General features: G+C 36.1%; 1 long non-coding RNA gene across 1 annotated transcript; it reads left to right on the top strand.

Annotated features, from left to right (window-relative positions):
* The first annotated feature begins 5,950 nt into the window (after positions 1–5,950).
* On the top strand, positions 5,951–9,656 carry LOC112736013 (uncharacterized). The gene is made up of 4 exons (XR_003168682.2): positions 5,951–6,357; positions 6,450–6,504; positions 6,592–6,748; positions 9,328–9,656. It is a non-coding gene; the product is annotated as an uncharacterized lncRNA (long non-coding RNA).
* The last annotated feature ends 8,495 nt before the right edge of the window (positions 9,657–18,151 follow it).

Below are 18,151 nucleotides of genomic sequence, written 5' to 3'. Positions count from 1 at the left end.
GTCTTCTAGATTATATCCCTATGCATCATGCAGATCTGAAGTTTGATGTGGAAAACTCTCGATGAGTAAAGGGATTCTTCCAAGGGTACCACTTCAAATCCAACATAAGGTACGTGGGACGTGGCTGTAACAGTTCAAGATACTACTAGTATATGTGTATCATGTTGCACGTGTTATTTGTAGAAGAATGCTAGATATCCATTATAATTTATTATTTTTGGTATGAATTTTTAAAAGTATGAATAAAATATATTAATAAATTATTAAATTAAAAGAATTAGATTAAAGAAATTAAATTAATAGTTAAATAATGATAAAAATTAATAAATTATGATAGCTTCTAATATTTTTTTTTTATTTGTATTATACACAAATGAATTCTATCATTGGTTTAAGATTTTTTTAAATAACTTATTTTTTTAATAGATAAAAATTATTTTATATTTAGATAAATTTTTTTAAAAAAATTTTAAATATTAAAAATATCTTTTACTTTTACTTTTTTTAAAGTAAGATATTATTGGATTTTAGAAAAAATAAATAATTTATGTTTTTTAATAAAAATATTTTTCTTAAAAGATATATCAGAATATGTTTAAAACTTAATAAAATACTTTATTTTTTATAAAAAATATTTATTCACTCAAATAAGTCAATCCAAACTAATACTAACCTAGCTTGATCCAGAATGAATTATCACTCAATTGACCTTAATTTTTATTCATTTTAAACTTGTAATCGATAAGTTTAATGATTATCATTACCAACTTAATGACTAAGCAGTCATAATATTAATGATATTTATCAACTTAGTGTCTATATAAATCACTGACTACCTCTTAGTAAGAGAAAATCCTTCAAGATTTACAATTCATATTTTATGTTTTTATGCTCTCACTTTCAACCTTCTATATTCTACTACAAGAAAAATATTGAATATCGTCAGATTTATCGATGAAAAAACAAAAATAATCCACTAGTAATAAGATTACCATCAGATTAAATTCGACGATATAAATCTCGCCATGATTATTTATCGTCAAATTTTGCTATTTGCCGGTAACTTGGGGCAGATTTAGCGGCAAAAATTGATTTTTAAGCTACGAATATCTGATGTCAGTTGCTGGCAGATTTTTTTCGACGGTAACTTTGGCGCCAAACTATTTTGTTCCCGTAATTTTACTGTTAGATTTTTTTCCGGTAAATCCGACGATAAGTTCAATTTTTTGACATAATTAGTGGTCAAATTGTAAATTTTTTATTCAAATTTATTTTCTGTATAATTAGTAGTCAAATTCTAAATAATAGAAACCAAAGATGTTAAATTAATATCAAGCGTACAAATGAAATGAAAAGTCAAATAACAGAGGATATAATACAATCAAAAGTTTAAAACAAAACCCTAATCACTAAAGATTCTGATAGTCGTCGTCGTCGTCCCGTTGGTCCTGTTGAGGTAGTGGCATAGGAGGTGATGTCTGTGCCCCTCCGGCAGCGTTGATGTTGCCACCAGCAGTACTACTGCCACTGGTGCGCATCTGATCTTGGTATATCGCTATCTGTTGCTGCATCCACTGAAGCCGCTCCAGCTCCCGCCTCCACTCCTACCTGAGGTCATCTGTGTCTGTCATGCGTGAAAGGATTTTCTGATACCTCTCCTTAAACTCCTACAGCTACTGAGCCTGTTGGTGAAGCTCCAGGTGAGAAGCAACACCTGCTCCCTCAAATTGACGCCGTCCTCGGAATCGACGGGCCGACTGGTGGCAGAGGCAGATAATTATCTCAATGTGGATGTGCAGAGGTTGTCGGCGAAGAACGATCCCAACCTATAGACGCGATTCTTGTATGGCTCAGATGCGGCCTCGCGCCAAACCATGTCAGGATTGATGACTGATGTAGCGGAGTTGTCAAATAGTCTCCAGTACACTGAGATTGCTGGGTTGCAGCCTCCAATATCTACGTGTAGGACTCCTGTTAACACATTTTATGATTAGGGTTGCAATTATTTTAAAAATGGTATATCGCATGATGTTTACTCACATAATGATCCGCGACCCACTGATCAGCGAATCTCTCATTGTTCTCCTTCAACGTGTGAGTATACTTGAAGGTCTCCGCCATCGTCGCATCACAATCCAACGACTTTGACCACATATTTTGAAATCACATGTTAACTCAAGTAATAATGACATTATATTAAGACTAAACGAACTTAATAACAAAATTAAACAAGTTACTTACCAGCCTGGCTTTTGTCTTCATGAAAGTTGCTGACCCACCAATATACTTCAACGACTTGGCTGATGCTCTGTCAGCTCTATTCAGGAGACAAAGACGCTTGAACCCCTAATCAGTCTTCCAATTGACGTACATTGCCTTCTTAATTTCTAGGCGTAGCCAAATGGTGAGGTGGTCGCAGTGTTTACGTACGTCCTCCAACATCTGCTGAAGCCGCCTAGCCATCCGATGGTCGAAGATCTTCCTGATCATAAGATTGTAAGTCTTGTCCCATATAAATTTCTCATGTAGGAAGAATATTTAACACGAGTTAATCAAAATTAAATACATAATTAGGCAAAATAGAAGATATAAACTAACTAAGATTTGAATATGTTGAGTTCTTACTGTCCACTTCTAAAACCATCGCTCTCTAGTCTTAGCTGGGATCTTCTTGTAGCTTGGCCATAGGTGCCGTACATTAGCTTGATGACATTAGTTATTTGGCGCAAACCTATCAATGAACAACTTAATATTAGTAGTTTACTAAAAAGTTATTTGAAGTAATCTATAAACTTCAACTATATTTAGATTTTTTAGAAATTTTGGTAGAGTTTCATCTATAACTAGAATGTGCCAAAAACTCCATCCATCAACAATTCACTTAAACAACAACATCTATCAACAATCAACAAACAAAAATCAAGAATCAAGTAGCAACATCCATAAATCAACAATAAGCTGTTCAATTAATTAAAATTAGTAGTTTTATCTATATGGCATTATATGACTTAAGCAGCAACATCTATCAATAATCAAGAATTATCAAACACTTTCATCAGTTCAAACCTACTAACCTAAATCAAACCTATCTTAACAATCTAAATCCACTAAAATTAGGAATTGAGTGTAACTAAATTAAACCGACTAACTAAAATGGTTTACATATAAAATACTTAAAATAGTACTCATGCCGATAAACCATCAGGTCAAATCGTCATTTGTACGATGAGAGGTGGTGGAAGGGCATCTGGCTGGAATCCATGAGAGAATTTTAGCACCGTGGTATCTGTCGTTAGAGGTAACATTGTTGAGATAATGGGCTGCTGAGCAAATGGAGGTGGCGTCGTCATGGTAGAAGGAGCCAAGCAGTTGGAGTTAGGGACCGTGATGAATGGCTAGTCCAGTGCACCTATTGCCTGTGACGTCATTGGGGTAGTCGGAGCAGAGGAAGACGACTAAGAAGTCCTAAGGGTACCAGTAGAAACTCTCCCTCTATCACGACCACGACCACAAGGCCGATCCGTGACACATCTACCTGTCGTCATGTCTGCAAAGAGCATAACAATTAACATAAATTCTCCCACAATTATATTATTTGGAAAAAATTTTGACATAACCTCCCCTAAAAAGGTGCTAACCTTCACGGTGATAAACCGCACAATAATCAAAACGTAATCAAATACAAAACTTTACAAAGTTAGAACCTTTGAATATAAACCTAACTAATCCATTAGAGAATCTATTCTCAAACTTTAACATTACTAAAACATGTATATCATCAAGCATTGTTAAATATTAATGATGTTGTCTTTCTAACTCGACTCTTAGATTGATGAGATTAAATATTATCTAAAACCAATTACTTCACATACTTTTATAAATTCAAATAAAAAATTTGAATTCTAGTTTGTATGAATTACTAAACCTTATCCAAGCTAATATTGTAAATATGTATTTATGTCTAAATTTAAGTTATATTAGGCATTATATGATTTATATTGTTAACTAATTAGTTGAGTACCTAATTAATTAAACTTAAGAACAACATAACAAAAAACAACACAACAAACAACACAATTTAGAATCTATTCTCAACTTCCAATTTAGAATTTATTCTCATCAATGGTCATCTAATACCAATCCAGAATTAAATTTAAGAAGTGGGAAAAGGGGGTGCTACCTGGAGGGAGCAATGGCGAGCAACGTCGGCAGAAGCGGCAAGCAGCGACGGCAGAAGCGACAAGCAGCGGTGGCAGAAGCGACAAGCAGCGGCGGCAGGGGCGATGGCAATAGTAGTGGCAGAAGCGACACCAACAGCGGTAGTTCGGTTTGGACGATGAGAGGGGGCCGTTGGAGGAGGTTGCAGGTGGGAACGTTGAAGGAAGGGGGAGAGGGTTAGAGAGAGAGAGAGAGAGAGAGAGAGAGAGAGAGAGAGAGAGAGAGAGAGTAATTCGAAATGAGGAAGAAGAAGGTTCGTGGTTCAAATTTAGAGCACACTTACCTTGGATTTACTGGCAAATAAATCTGCCGGTAGAGCTTTGCAGTTGGCCAAAACGCAACGTTTCACTAATCAGGGTTACCGTCGAATTTATTCGCCTGTAAATCTGATGGTGGCGCCAATTATTTTGCTTTTTCCTCCAACTGTTACTGTCAGATTTAACAGAATCCGATGGTAATTCTTCTGCCTGACGAGTTCATTGCAAAATTCGCTGGTAAAGCCGTCTCTAAACCTAACGCTAACCTCCGAAGCTAAATCCGACGATAAATCTGAAGGTATTCAACGTTTTTTTTTGTAGTGTTTATAGGGTTATTATATATTTGAAACACCCAGGGACTTGGGTATTAGAATGGTCTTTTGTAGGTACACTCATCTATTTTCAAATTGACTCTAACCATAGTTACCGAAGAATTTTCAATAAAGAACTCTGATCTATGAAAAATACTTTAGACGATAAACCACATTCTCGACGAATTATACATTGTAAAATGTTACTAGCACTGAAATAGATATAATGGTTATAAAATTTTGATAATAATTAAAAATATAGTTAAAGCTAAGATTATATCTTTTGTTATTTAATAATATTTTTAAATTTAATTATATTTTAATTTTTAACTTTATTTTTATTTTTAAATAAAAATATTGTTAAATAATAAAAAATATAAACTTAATTTAAATATATTTTTTAAAATATTATTAAAATTTATAACCATTATAACAATACTCTTTTTTTTTTTTTTAATTTAGATGGTTGATATTTGATATTGATTTTCAATCATAAGCGGATGAAATTCCCTGCCTTGGAATAAAAATGGGATTAAGTGAAAGCGAAATAGCAGAATCTTAAGATCAATATTTTTATAGAAAAAATTAATTAATAAAAATTAATTTAAATATAAAACAAAAAAGTCTTCACTTAATATTTTTCTATATTTGGTGGATGTCTTTATATCTCATAATATTTTAATAAAAATATGTATATTCAAGAGAAAAATTAAATGATAAAGTTGTAATATTCTTTTTAAGTATATTATTCTTGTGTTTTTTATAATTCTAAAGTATTGTTTTTTTACGAAGCAGAACTTAGTTTTTCTTTCTACAAATAAGATATATCATTCTAACACTCAAATTAGTAAAAGAGAATTTATTTTAGTGAAGTATAATATGGAGTAAAAATATGTACTTTACTTGACAAATTGTTATTTTTATCAATCTTCAATTACTGAACTAAAGATAAATAATCATGATGATAATAGTACGTTTATATTCAATAATATCATATTTTTTTTATGGTAGTGGAGGGGTCAAAGACTCCAAAAAAATACAAGAAAATAATACAAGAAAGAAAAATAAAGGGATTAACTATTATCTCTTCTTCTAAGCATTCCACGACAATCCTCATCAAGAATAGGTCATATATAAGGGGTAAGCATATCAAATATAAAATCCGGTTAATTAATGACTAATTAACTTATAAATTAAAAATTTATTCTAGAAAATTAAAGATGTGATTTTCATGGTTTAATATGATAGAGAAAATTAAAATGAGAATTTCGACACCAATTTTAAAAAATTTGGCCCAAAATTGGGTCGAACGGGCCAAACCGATCAAACCGAACCCAAACCGGGCCTATGGGTCCAACTAACCCACTTAACTTAGTGAGCTTCAACTCACTCTCTCTTCCTCATTCAGCAAAACACGCTGAATGTAGCCATGGGAGAAGAGAAGAAGAAGCAAGCCTTCACCTAATCTTCAATCTTTGATAACTTTTGATCCGGAGCTCCAATTGACGCATCATTTGCGGCTACGCGATCGTGTCGCCGAGCACTACAAAGCCCATAACTTTGTTCTTGAGGTAAGTTACGTTTTCATCTCTGTTCTTTCAGCCTTTAATTTCAAAATTATTGGGTAAAAAGTGTTGAGATTTTGAGCTTTTTGATGTTATAGGATCTAATTAGCTTGAAGAGAAGACTCAATCTCACTCCTTTGATCCTTGGGTATGGTAAGATTCTCAATCCTAAGTGAAATACTTGAAGTTTTGTGATTAGTGATTTAGTTGGTATGTGTGGGTGTATGTTGTCTGTATTAGGATATGTATGTATGAATGTTGGAGCTTGATTGAGGTCTTAGAAAGGCTTGGAAGTGGATTTGCAAGCTGAAAATCTGACCTTGGAGGTGTCGGAGCCTTGAAAATTAAGGAAGAGTGGAATTTGAAGTGTTTCGGTTTGAGCGAGAAATCGGCCAAGGTATGGTTTCAGTTTCTTGTATCTAAAATGTAATGTAATGTGAAAACTTAGGCTAGTGACCCTAGGATAGGAATTGAATTTGTGATGATGGTTGATTGGTTGAAATGGATAATATTGATTATGTGATTATTGGTTTTGGAGGGTGTAAATGATGTTCTTGTTGTTGGTGCTTGTGAATTATATATGATGATGATGATTGGTATGTTGAATTGAAGTTGAGATTGGGCTTGATATGGATATTTGATGTTGTATATTGAATATTGTGGAATTGGAAGCATTGGGTTGGAATTTGATGAAAATGGGGAATTGGTAAGGTGATGAATGTGCATTGCATATTGTTGTACTTGAAATATTGAGTTTGAGTTTGATTAAAGTGAATAAATTTAGTAGGTTGTAGATTGTATGAGAAAGTTGGAATGTGGTTGAGGTTGAATTGATAAAGTGTTGGTTTAATTAAAAGAGGTTTGAGAAGAGTTTGTTGTAAAAACTGAGGCTTATTGGTTTTGGTTGGAAATTGTGGTAAGTTGAGAATTTAATGAAATTTTGCAAAAATAAATTTTTGATGAACTTCAACGGATCATATCTTGAGCTACCGTTTTTAAAAATTAATGCATTTTATATCAAATGAAAGATAATTTAACAAGCTTTAAAATGATTTAAATTTTGTGGGAATCTGAATTCTGCGGAAAGAGATATGATCGTTGAAAGTTGGTGTCTGAAATCTGAATTCTGTAAATACTGCAGAATTTGTGATTTCTGGTATGTGTGCGCATGTACAGCCTTGTGCGCACGCACACCCTGTGGATTTTTGAAACTGTGCACACGCACAGCCTTGTGCGTATGCACACACAGGGATATGGCTATTTCTGGGAGTGTTAGCACGCTCTGTGTGCGCACACAACCAACAAAGTTTTATGAGCTAGCGCACACACATGCTGGGAAGTGCATTCTGTTAGGGGCATTTGCACGATCTGTGCATGCACTCAACAATGAAAATTTTGTTTTCTGTGTGTACGCACAGCCTTGTACGCACGCATACTTTCTGAAAATCTTTCTGGGCATGCGCATGCACACTCTTGTACATACGCACACTGCCCTGTTTTTTTATAAAAACCTTATTTTTAAATATTTCACCTTCTCGGCAAGCTTTTAATCTTCCGTGACCCCTGTTTTCAACAAATATGACTTTTGTGTTTATTAAAAATCGAATTCAAACTTCTAAGCCTATATTTTCATCCTTTAAGTTCTAAATTATAATAGAATGCCTAGTAATTAAGAATAAGCTAGAAATGGGGGTAGCTTGAGGGTGAAGTAAGGGGAGAGTTAATGAAGGATTGTGATTAATGATGACTGTATGAGTTGTTAAGGGTGATGATGGAAGTGTGGCGTATACCGTGAGCCGAAGGGCTGTATTTAATAATGATTGTTTGCTAGTTATGGATTATGTTATGAGCTGGATGGCTATGATAAATTGTGATTTATGGATGAAATGAAAATGTGAATGTGAATGATTGCTTTATCTTGAGTTTTCTTTCTCGAAAGTGCGACCCCAGAGAGATGGTGGAAGGTGAGGATCCCCTTCCTTGTTCCTCCTGGTATTGTAAAATTGCCCCCAGCAAGATGGTGGGAGGTTAGGATCCCCTCCTTGGTTCCTCTTGGGCATATGAGAATGTACCTCCTGGGTAGATGCAAGGGTTGTGGTTTCGCCCCACTTGCTCCAGGTTGGTTAGTATAGAGACTCCCCGGGTGGACACAAGGGTTGTGGTTTTGCCCCACTTGTCCCGGGTTATGATGAGTGATGTATGAAAAGTGAAATTATATGATGTATATGTGATGATGTGTTCATAATGAATGATTATGGAATGTTATGAATAGAAATGTGAAATGATTATCTGAGATACGAATTTTCCTGGATGAAAGCAGTGACTAGCCACCACGTGCTCCAAGTTGAGACTCGATACTCTGCTGACCCTATGTCGCAAGGGTGGCCGGACACTGTGAAAGTTCCGGATGAGCTCGCCCCCGTGGATAAACACCAGTGTGGGTGTTGTATGATTGTGATTATGATTATGATTATGTTTATGATTGAGAATTACTCGAGTTAGGGATGTGCGACAGAGGGACCGTCCAATGGTTAGCTACCAGGACTTGTCGGGTTGGCTTTTATAACCGACAGATGAGACTCATCAGCCACTAGGATAGGCATGCATCATATGAATCTATATGTCTTGTTTGGATTGTCTAAGTGATCGCATAACTAAATGCTACTTGATTATCTAATATATTTGAATCTTATTTCTAATTTCTCTGTTTGTAATAATTGTGGTTGTTGCATTTGGTTCCGTTGGTGGTTGGGAGGTTCGGAGGAGTTGGAAAGGGAAGTTTTAGATAGCTCTGAAGACCCTTAGCTAGATGCTTATTTTAATTTCATGGTTTAGTTATGTTTTAAGCTTTAATTATCTGTTAGAAGTTCTAGAATTGCCTTCGACTTTCCCAGGACATTATATGTTAGATATGTAGGCACTGTTACCATGCTGAGAACCTCCGGTTCTCACCCATGTGGGTTTTGTGGTTTTCAGATGTAGGACAGGCGGCACCTCACTGAAGCATGCTGGAAGCTTCTGATGTTGTGAAGATCTTTATCTTTTGGGTTTATTTTGGTTATTTGTATTTGCTTAGATACTTATTATCTTCACCTATTATATATATGCTGTATTAATTCTTCTTAGAGGTGATTTTGGAGATTTAGGTTTTGTAACTCTGTATTTTTGATTTTCTTTTGGGTTTTCCTATATACCTATATATGTATAACTGTGTGCTCAGACCGGTTTATCTTTGCGAGCCGAGTTTTGAGTTTTGTTACATGTGTTTTGGAACACTTAGTATATAAATTCGTTAGCTTGCTCTATCTTGCTTACGTTACCGTACACGGAGTGTTACGCTTTTCGATTTAATGGTTTTGCTTTATCCCTTTCTTCACAGGCTCCTAGTTATAAACCTTTTTCACTATATTATATTTGTAATTTTTCTTTTAGAGGTCGTAGCGCCTCGCCACCTCTATTTTACATCCTAGGTGTAAAGCTCTGTGTGGTAGAGTGTTACATCAAAGATGTAGGTTCCAAAAGGTAATTCTTGGCCCTTCTTTGCCAAGGTGTCAGCTACAAAATTGGCTTCTCGAAGGGTGTGTACCCAATTTATTTGCTCCACGTATCCTGCGAGGGTCCTGATATCATCCAAGAGTGTTTTGCATGGATGAGAATAGGAGGTTCCTTCCTTAATAAAACAAATAGCCATCGTTGAATCCATCTCGATAATAAGTTTTTGATAACCATTTGTCATAGCTATCTGGAGGCCCTTGACGATGTCCCAGAGCTCGGCATGTATGATGGTGTAACTTCCAAGATTGCAGAAAAAGCTTTTGATGCATCTGCCAAGGTGGTTTCGGAAAACACCACCACAAGTTGCCCCATTAACTTGATTAAAGTAGTTCCATCCACATTAAGCTTGATGTACTGTTCAGGAGGGGGAACCCAGGAAATAAGGCGTTCCTATTCCAGCTTCTGATTTTTTGATGTCTGTATATGGTTCATCACTATTACTATTTCAGTACTTCAGATTCTAATCCGCAATCTTATGGATGAATTTATATTCAAATATGAGATTATTTTTGCAAAACCAAAAGGGATGATATCACCACTCCAAAAATACATGGCCAGTCCAATTTTTCAGAGTGGTTGTTACATAGCCATTCATTGAGGCCACTATTGAAAAAATTCTTAACATAGTTTTGTTGCGGTAGGTGCTTCCAAACCGTTTTTGCAAATTGGTAGTCTCTTAAGACGTGAAGTACTGTATCCTCCTTATCTTTGCACTTGGGGCAGTAAGCATTGTTTGAAAGGTGTCTTCTTCTTCGTTCAGTATTAGTGAGGATGGTTTCATGTGCTACAAGCCAAATAAAGGATCGATTATTTTTGGGCCTCCCCATCTCCATGCAAGGTTGAAAACTCTCTTCCGAGGGAGGGGGTCTTGGGTTGATTCTTGTGGCTTTATACGCTAATTGAGGGTGAAAGATCTGTCTAAAGAGTAAGCCCAGGATACATTATCTGTTTCCTTCCAAGGATAGGGAGGGGATAGTACCAAAATCTATTTAACTATCTCTTCAGGTAGTTTCTCCGTCAATCTCTCCTTATCCCAATCACCTAAAATCGACAAAAAATCAGTAAAACAAAAATCTTTTTCACACAAGTTAACTTGTAGCAACTTGATCAAGTCGGCTCGTATTTGGCACCCATTGTTGTTCCGAGAAACTGATTTTGGAACCATCACCAATATGCCAAATAGAGTTCCTATTCAAATCTTTTCACGCAGAGCAAATTTCCTTCCACAAGTTTAAGTCCTTCCTTTTTTGGATTACATTGGATACAATATTGTTCCAACATCGGTATTTAGCTTGAAGGACTCTTCCCCATAACGAATCTTTCTTTTTAGTAAGGCCTCATCCCACTTTTGTCATAAAGGCATGGTTTGTATCTTTAGCATGTTGAATTCCAAGACTTCCTGATGCTTTGGTATTTTCGATTTTCCTCTAATTAATGAGGTGGATTTTTTTTGCTTGCCTTGATTTTCCCCAAAGAAAGTTCCTACATTTTTTATCAATCAAATTACAAGTAGAAATTGGAGAAAAAGCAATTTGCATAGTATAACTAGGAATAAAAGAGAGGATAGATTTCACCAGGGTTGTCCTTCCTGCTAAGGACAGGGAAGAGGCCTTCCACCCATTGAGTTTGGAATTGATATTGTTGATGATGCTTTTGTAAGTATCCTTTGAGACTTTGGAATGTAGAAGAGGGACTCCAAAGTATTTTTTAAGATCATCCATTCTTGTGAACTAAAGAGCGTCACTTATCTCCAACTGAACACTATTTTTGACATTGGCGGAGAAATATATTAGAGTCTTCTTATTATTAAGCTTTTCTCTAGAGCTCTGACAAGGTGGTGAGAAAATCCGGACATGCATATTGAGGTAAACAGTAATCGTGTGTGACCCAAATCTGGGCCCAAACCGCGCCAAAAAAAATGACATTGTTTGGTCGATCCGTTCCGGGACGTGTGCGGCCTGAATCCTAAACCCTAAACTCCCAACACTTTACTGATAATCTCTACTTGTTCCTTACTAGCTTTAGAAAAGAGGATTAGATCATCTGTAAAGCAGAGGTGGAAGAGAAGAGGACCATCCTTCTTTAATTGGATAGGTTTCCAGAATCTGTGTTCCACAACAGTCCTAATAAGATGAGAGAGATGCTCCATGCATAAGACAAAGATGTAAGGAGAAATAAGGTCCCCTTACCAAATACCTCTGGAAGGGGTGAATTCTTCCAAAGCTTCTCCATTCTAAAGGATCCGCATCTTTGATGTAGAAATAGCCCAAAGAATTAGATCAATAAAATGGTGAGGAAGCCCTATGTCCTATATTGTATCTTCAATGAAGTTCTACTTGAGTCTGTCATATGCTTTTTTCAAGTCAATCTTGATGGCCATCTGATTGAAAGGAATTAATTTGTCTGGTATAGAATTTCACAAATGAAGTCTCGTTGCAAGTATAGTTCTAAACCAACAAATAATCCTCAATCAAAATTTATTTTGGATGTCACAAGTACAAACCCCAATAAAAATTTACCGAAGTATTCAAATCTCGAGTCGTCTCACAAGGAATTGCAATGAAGTGATCAATTATTGGCTATGAAGAACAAGGGGGTTTGATTTTCAATTGGCAAGAAAATATAATAATAAGAAAGTACATAACAAGAACTAATAAAGAAATGGAAAGAGCTCTTGGCTAGACATGGGTAATTGAGATCACCATCCTTGTCTACAAACCATACATTGATAATTATGAAGGACCAACCCATTTAGTCTACTCCTATGCTTGAAGTAAGTATAATGTCTACCTCTAATCATTAAGTACGTCAAATAGGCTTGATCAACATTAATCCATAAGTCCTAACCTAGCTACTAATTGACTTAGTAGTAGGCTAGAGTCAATGGTTATCAAATTGACCACATAGGGTTTTCAAATCACCAATTCAATGAGACCCAATGACTCAAGGTCACTCAATTCCCTTAACCTAGGACAAGAGTCAAGAAAACTACCCAAAAACTAGTGAAAACATTCTATCAAATACCTAGTGTGCAATAAAAGTAAACATCACAAAATGTAAGAATTAGTGAAACCCATAACTAACACAAGCAAGAAATCAACAATAGCAATTAAGATAAACATAAAAAGGACATAGAAACATAAAATTGCATTAAAGGAAAATTAAATCCACAAGAGTGCATGAATATAAAAGTAACAAAATAAGGGAAATACAAGTAAAACTAGAAGAATAGAGATGTAACAACAAGTAATTAAGAAGGAAAACTAAATCAAAACAAGAATTAAAAGTTGGATTTAAGAAAATTAAACCTAAACTACCCTAAATTCTAGAGAGAAGAGAGACATTCTCTCTCTAGAATTCTACCTACAACATGATGAAAACTACACTATGGTTCTCCCTTTTTAATCCCTTGCCACCCTTGGGTTCAAAAGCATCAGAAATGAGTTGGATTTGGGCCTCCTTGAGCTCAGATATCGCCCCAGCGTATTGCCTTTAAGTGAGTCACATAACCAACATCACGTGTGCGCGTTGCTTGATGATTCTTTGGTCACGCGTGCGCGTGGGGTGATGCGTGCGCGTCGCTTGCGAATTTCCATCTCACGCGTGCGCGTGGCCTTCAATTCAGCAAATCCTCAATTCTTCATGAATTCTCCATTTTTGCATGCTTTTTCTTCATTCCTTCAACCCAATCTTTGCCTTCTAATCCTGAAATCAATTAACAAACATATCAAGGCATCGAATGAAATTAAAGTGAATTAAAATTAGCAATTTTAGGGCCTAAAAAGCATATTTTTACTCTTAAGCACAAATTAGGAGCAATTCACAAAGCCATGCCATTTCATTGAATAAATGTGAGAAAAGATAATAAAATCCCCTAAAATCAACACAAGATAAACCACAAAATTGGGGTTTATCAAACCTCCCCACACTTAAACCAAGCATGTCCTCATGCTAAACCAAGAAAGACAAGAAAAGGGGTATGAACATTTATTCAATGCAAATAAACTATATAAACCTATCTATATGAATGCAACTAAATGCAAAATTCTTCTACCTACTTCGTTAAAAGGAAATTAATCTCCAAGAATACATATGCACATGTGGGACTAAAATTATATGACGATTCATGAATCCCACCAATTCAAATATGAAAATGAAGTTCAAGTAGACTTGCAAGAAGAAAGCTCATGAAAGTCGAGAACAAGAAATTGAGCATCGAACCCTCACCGGAAGTGTATCCGCTCTAATCGCTCAAGTGTATAGGGTCGATTCACTCAATTCTCCTCTACTCATGCTTTCCAAGATTTGTTTTTCTTCTAACAATCAACAATTATTCAGTGCATGCATACATATTTGTACTCCCAGCACAGTTCTCGCACAAATTTTGCACAACTCTCTGGTTTTTGTACCAGGAGTCCCAAATGCCAAATGACGCGTGCGTGTCGGCCACGCTTAGGCGTGGTGCGCACCCTTTTTTTTTAACATATGAAACAGAAACAAGGCACTCTCCTATTCTACAAGTATTCTAAAACAATCAAAATTTGAATTTAACAATAAATCTTTTTGGTTTTTGAAAAATTTTCAAATACAAAACAAACAAAACTTACACTTCAAGTAAAACACTACTCAACAACAACTACTCTACAACTTAAGGCACAAATCTAATCAAACAACTAGCAACCAAAATACTAAAACAAAAGTATGCAAAGAAGAAAAATACCTAACAATGGCAACTCAATTCATTCATTGATTATATATACAAGAGAATGAAAAGAGTTTACTATGGTGGGGTGTTTCCTACCTAGCACTTTTAGTTTAAGTCCTTAAGTTAGACTATTGGGAAGCTCCTTGCCATGATGGCTTATGCTTGAATTCTTCTTGGAACTCCCACCAATGCTTGGCCCTCCATTGTGTTCCAAGATTTCCAATGAGTTGCACCAAGTCTTGATGGAGTCCTTCACAAGATTGGAGCTCCCAAAATTGATCCTTATTGTGCAATCTAGGGTCCCAAACTTTGTTCTCACACCCATCTTCTAAATGATCGTCATTATTCCATTTGGGTGGTAGACAAGCCGAATTCTCATTTGAGCACCTAAACATCCTCCTAGACCCAAACACTCTAGCTCTACACCAACCATTGCTCCTAAACCTTGAGCCTCCAACCTTGATGAGCCTAATATCAAACTTCCAACCACTACACAACTCTCTCCTACTCTTAACTCCACAAAGAGCTCTAAGTTGTCCATCATTTTCAATCAAACCATATTCAAGTGAGAAAACAAAGCTTAAAGATAAGAATTTTACCCAGTTGAATGTTGTGTTGGATGGTGACTTAGGAAGGGGTGGTTCCAATGATCTTGCAAGCTCCACTCCCTTGTACTCTTCCTTGATTATCTCTACCTCTTTACAAGCTTTTTCAATTTTAACCTCATCCTCTTGTTAGCTCTCTTCCAATTCAATCTCTTCTTCATTACTTACCAAGGGCATGGGAGGTTGTGCATCTTCTTCTTTAATCTTAATTTCATGTCCAATGGGAGAGGATTCAATTGTAGATAAGAATTCTTCAATGATTGAATCCATCTCTTGATCAACCTCTTCAAGATCTTCAATCATGATATGCTTTGGAGGTTGCGCACCCTTATCAACATCAATGTCAAGCTTCTTGGAAGAGGGCTCTATGATTCTACATTCCCATGGACTTTCAACATCTCCTAGGTCTTCAACCACTCCTTCCATTTCAATCATCTCTACCTCCCCCTCTTGTTGCACTTCTTGCTTCAACTCTTCTTCTCCACCTTGAAGCACCAAACTTACTCCCTCACTATGCTCCTTGATTGCTTATCCACATTCAACAATGGAAGTGCATTGATTACATAGGCTTAGGCGGAGGAGATCATGTTGCGAACGGCTTCCGCCACGGTGGCAAGCACGGCTTCTATCTTCTTGAACTCCTTTTTTTGTCTCTTCTTGCCTTTGGAGGTAAGAGCTAATATCTCTTTGTTGTGCTAGCTTGAAGGCATGGAGAGACTCATCCATAGGAGGTGGTGTGGGAAGAGATGGTTCATTATTTGGGAGAAAGGGCTCATAATTAGAAGGTGGTTCATCTTGATAACGATATGGAGATGGTGTATATGGAGGTGGTTCTTGGAAGTAATTGTGTTAGAATTATGGTAGCTCCATGTATGGTTCATAGGGCTCATAAGGTGATTGATATGGTGGATAAGGATTAGGGTCATATGGAGGTGTTTGGTGATAAGGGACTTGTGAGTATGGTGGTTCAAAATTATGTTAAGGAGGTGGTTCATAGGCATATGGTGGTGATTGTTGACAACTACAATAAGGATCACCACATCCATTAGATTGATATGCATTAGGAGTAGAATTATACCTATAACGGATCGGAGGAGGTTGTTGCCAAGAAGGTTGACAAATCCTTTGAGGTTCCTCCCATCTTTGATTGTTCCATCCTTGATGCATATTTTCATTGTAGTTTCCATTTTCTACAACATAATTTGAACCAAACTCATAGCCAAAGGGGTGAGAATTCATGATAGAAAATAAAAACAAAGGCTAACAAAAATAAGCAACAAGTCCTAAACCTAACAAAAACTAACAAACAAGCAAAAGGCAAACATATTCACATATTCACAATAGTCAATAACATAACACCATTGCAATTCCCTGGAAACGGCGCCATTTGATTTAAAGGAAATTGATTTGTCTGGTATAGAATTTCACAAATGAAGTCTCGTTGCAAGTATAGTTCTAAACCAACAAACAATCCTCAATCAATATTTGCTTTGGTTGTCACAAGTACAAACCCCAATGAAAATTTACCGAAGTACTCAAACCTCGGTCGTCTCACAAGGAATTGCAATGAAGTGATCAATTATTGGCTATGAAGAAAGTAAATAACAAGAACTAATAAAGAAATGGAAAGAGCTCTTGGCTAGACATGGGTAATTGAGATCACCATCCTTGTCTAAAAACCATACATTGATAATTATGAAGGACCAACCCATTTAGTCTACTCCTATACTTGAAGTAAGTATAATGTCTACCTCTAAGCATTAAGTACTTCAAATAGGCTTGATCAGTATCAATCCATAAGTCCTAACCTAGCTACTAATTGACTTAATAGTAGGCTAGAGTCAATGGTTATCAAATTGACCACATAGGGTTCTCAAATCACCAATTCAATGAGACCCAATGACTCAAGGTCACTCAATTCCCTTAGCCTAGGCCAAGAGTCAAGAAAACTACCCAAAAACTAGTGAAAATATTCTATCAAACACCTAGTGTGCAATAAAAGTAAACATCAGAAAATACAAGAATTAGTGAAACCCATAACTAACACAAGCAAGAAATCAACAATAGCAATTAAGATAAACATAAAAAGGACATGGAAACATGAAATTGCATTAAAGGAAAATTAAATCCACAAGAGTGCATGAACATAAAAGTAACAAAATAAGGGAAATACAAGTAAAACTAGAAGAATAGAGATGTAACAACAAGTAATTAAGAAGAAAAACTAAATCAAAATAAGAATTAAAAGTTGGATTTAAGAAAATTAAACCTAAACTACTCTAAATTCTAGAGAGAAGGGAGAGCTTCTCTCTCTAGAATTCTACCTACAATATGATGAAAACTACACTATGGTTCTCCCCCCTCAATCCCTTGCCATCTTTGGATTCAAAAGCATCAGAAATGAGTTGGATTTGGGCCTCCTTGAGCTCAGAAATTGCCCCCAGCGTATTGCCCTTAAGTGAGTCACGTGACCAACATCACGCGTGCGCGTGGATGACACGTGCACGTCGCTTGATGATTCTTTGGTCACGCGTGCGCATGGGGTGATGCGCGCGTCGCTTGCGAATTTCCATCTCACGCGTACGCGTGGGTGACGCGTGCGCGTGGCCTTCAGTTCAGGAAATCCTCAATTCTTCATGAATTCTCCATTTTTGCATGCTTTTTCTTCATTCCTTCCACCCAATCTTTGCCTTCTAATCCTGAAATTACTTAACAAACATATCAAGGCATCGAATGGAATTAAAGTGAATTAAAATTAGCAATTTTAGGGCCTAAAAAGAATGTTTTTACTCTTAAGCATAAATTAGGAGTAATTCACAAAATCATGCTATTTCATTGAATAAATGTGAGAAAAGATGATAAAATCCCCTAAAATCAACACAAGATAAACCGCAAATTTGGGGTTTATCACCATCTACCCATTCTCACCTTTCTT

Source organism: Arachis hypogaea, chromosome 13, assembly GCF_003086295.3.
Source record: "Arachis hypogaea cultivar Tifrunner chromosome 13, arahy.Tifrunner.gnm2.J5K5, whole genome shotgun sequence".
Taxonomy (NCBI): Eukaryota; Viridiplantae; Streptophyta; class Magnoliopsida; order Fabales; family Fabaceae; genus Arachis; species Arachis hypogaea.
Note: the sequence above shows the minus strand (reverse complement) of the source record. Positions and strands in the feature narration are given on the sequence as shown.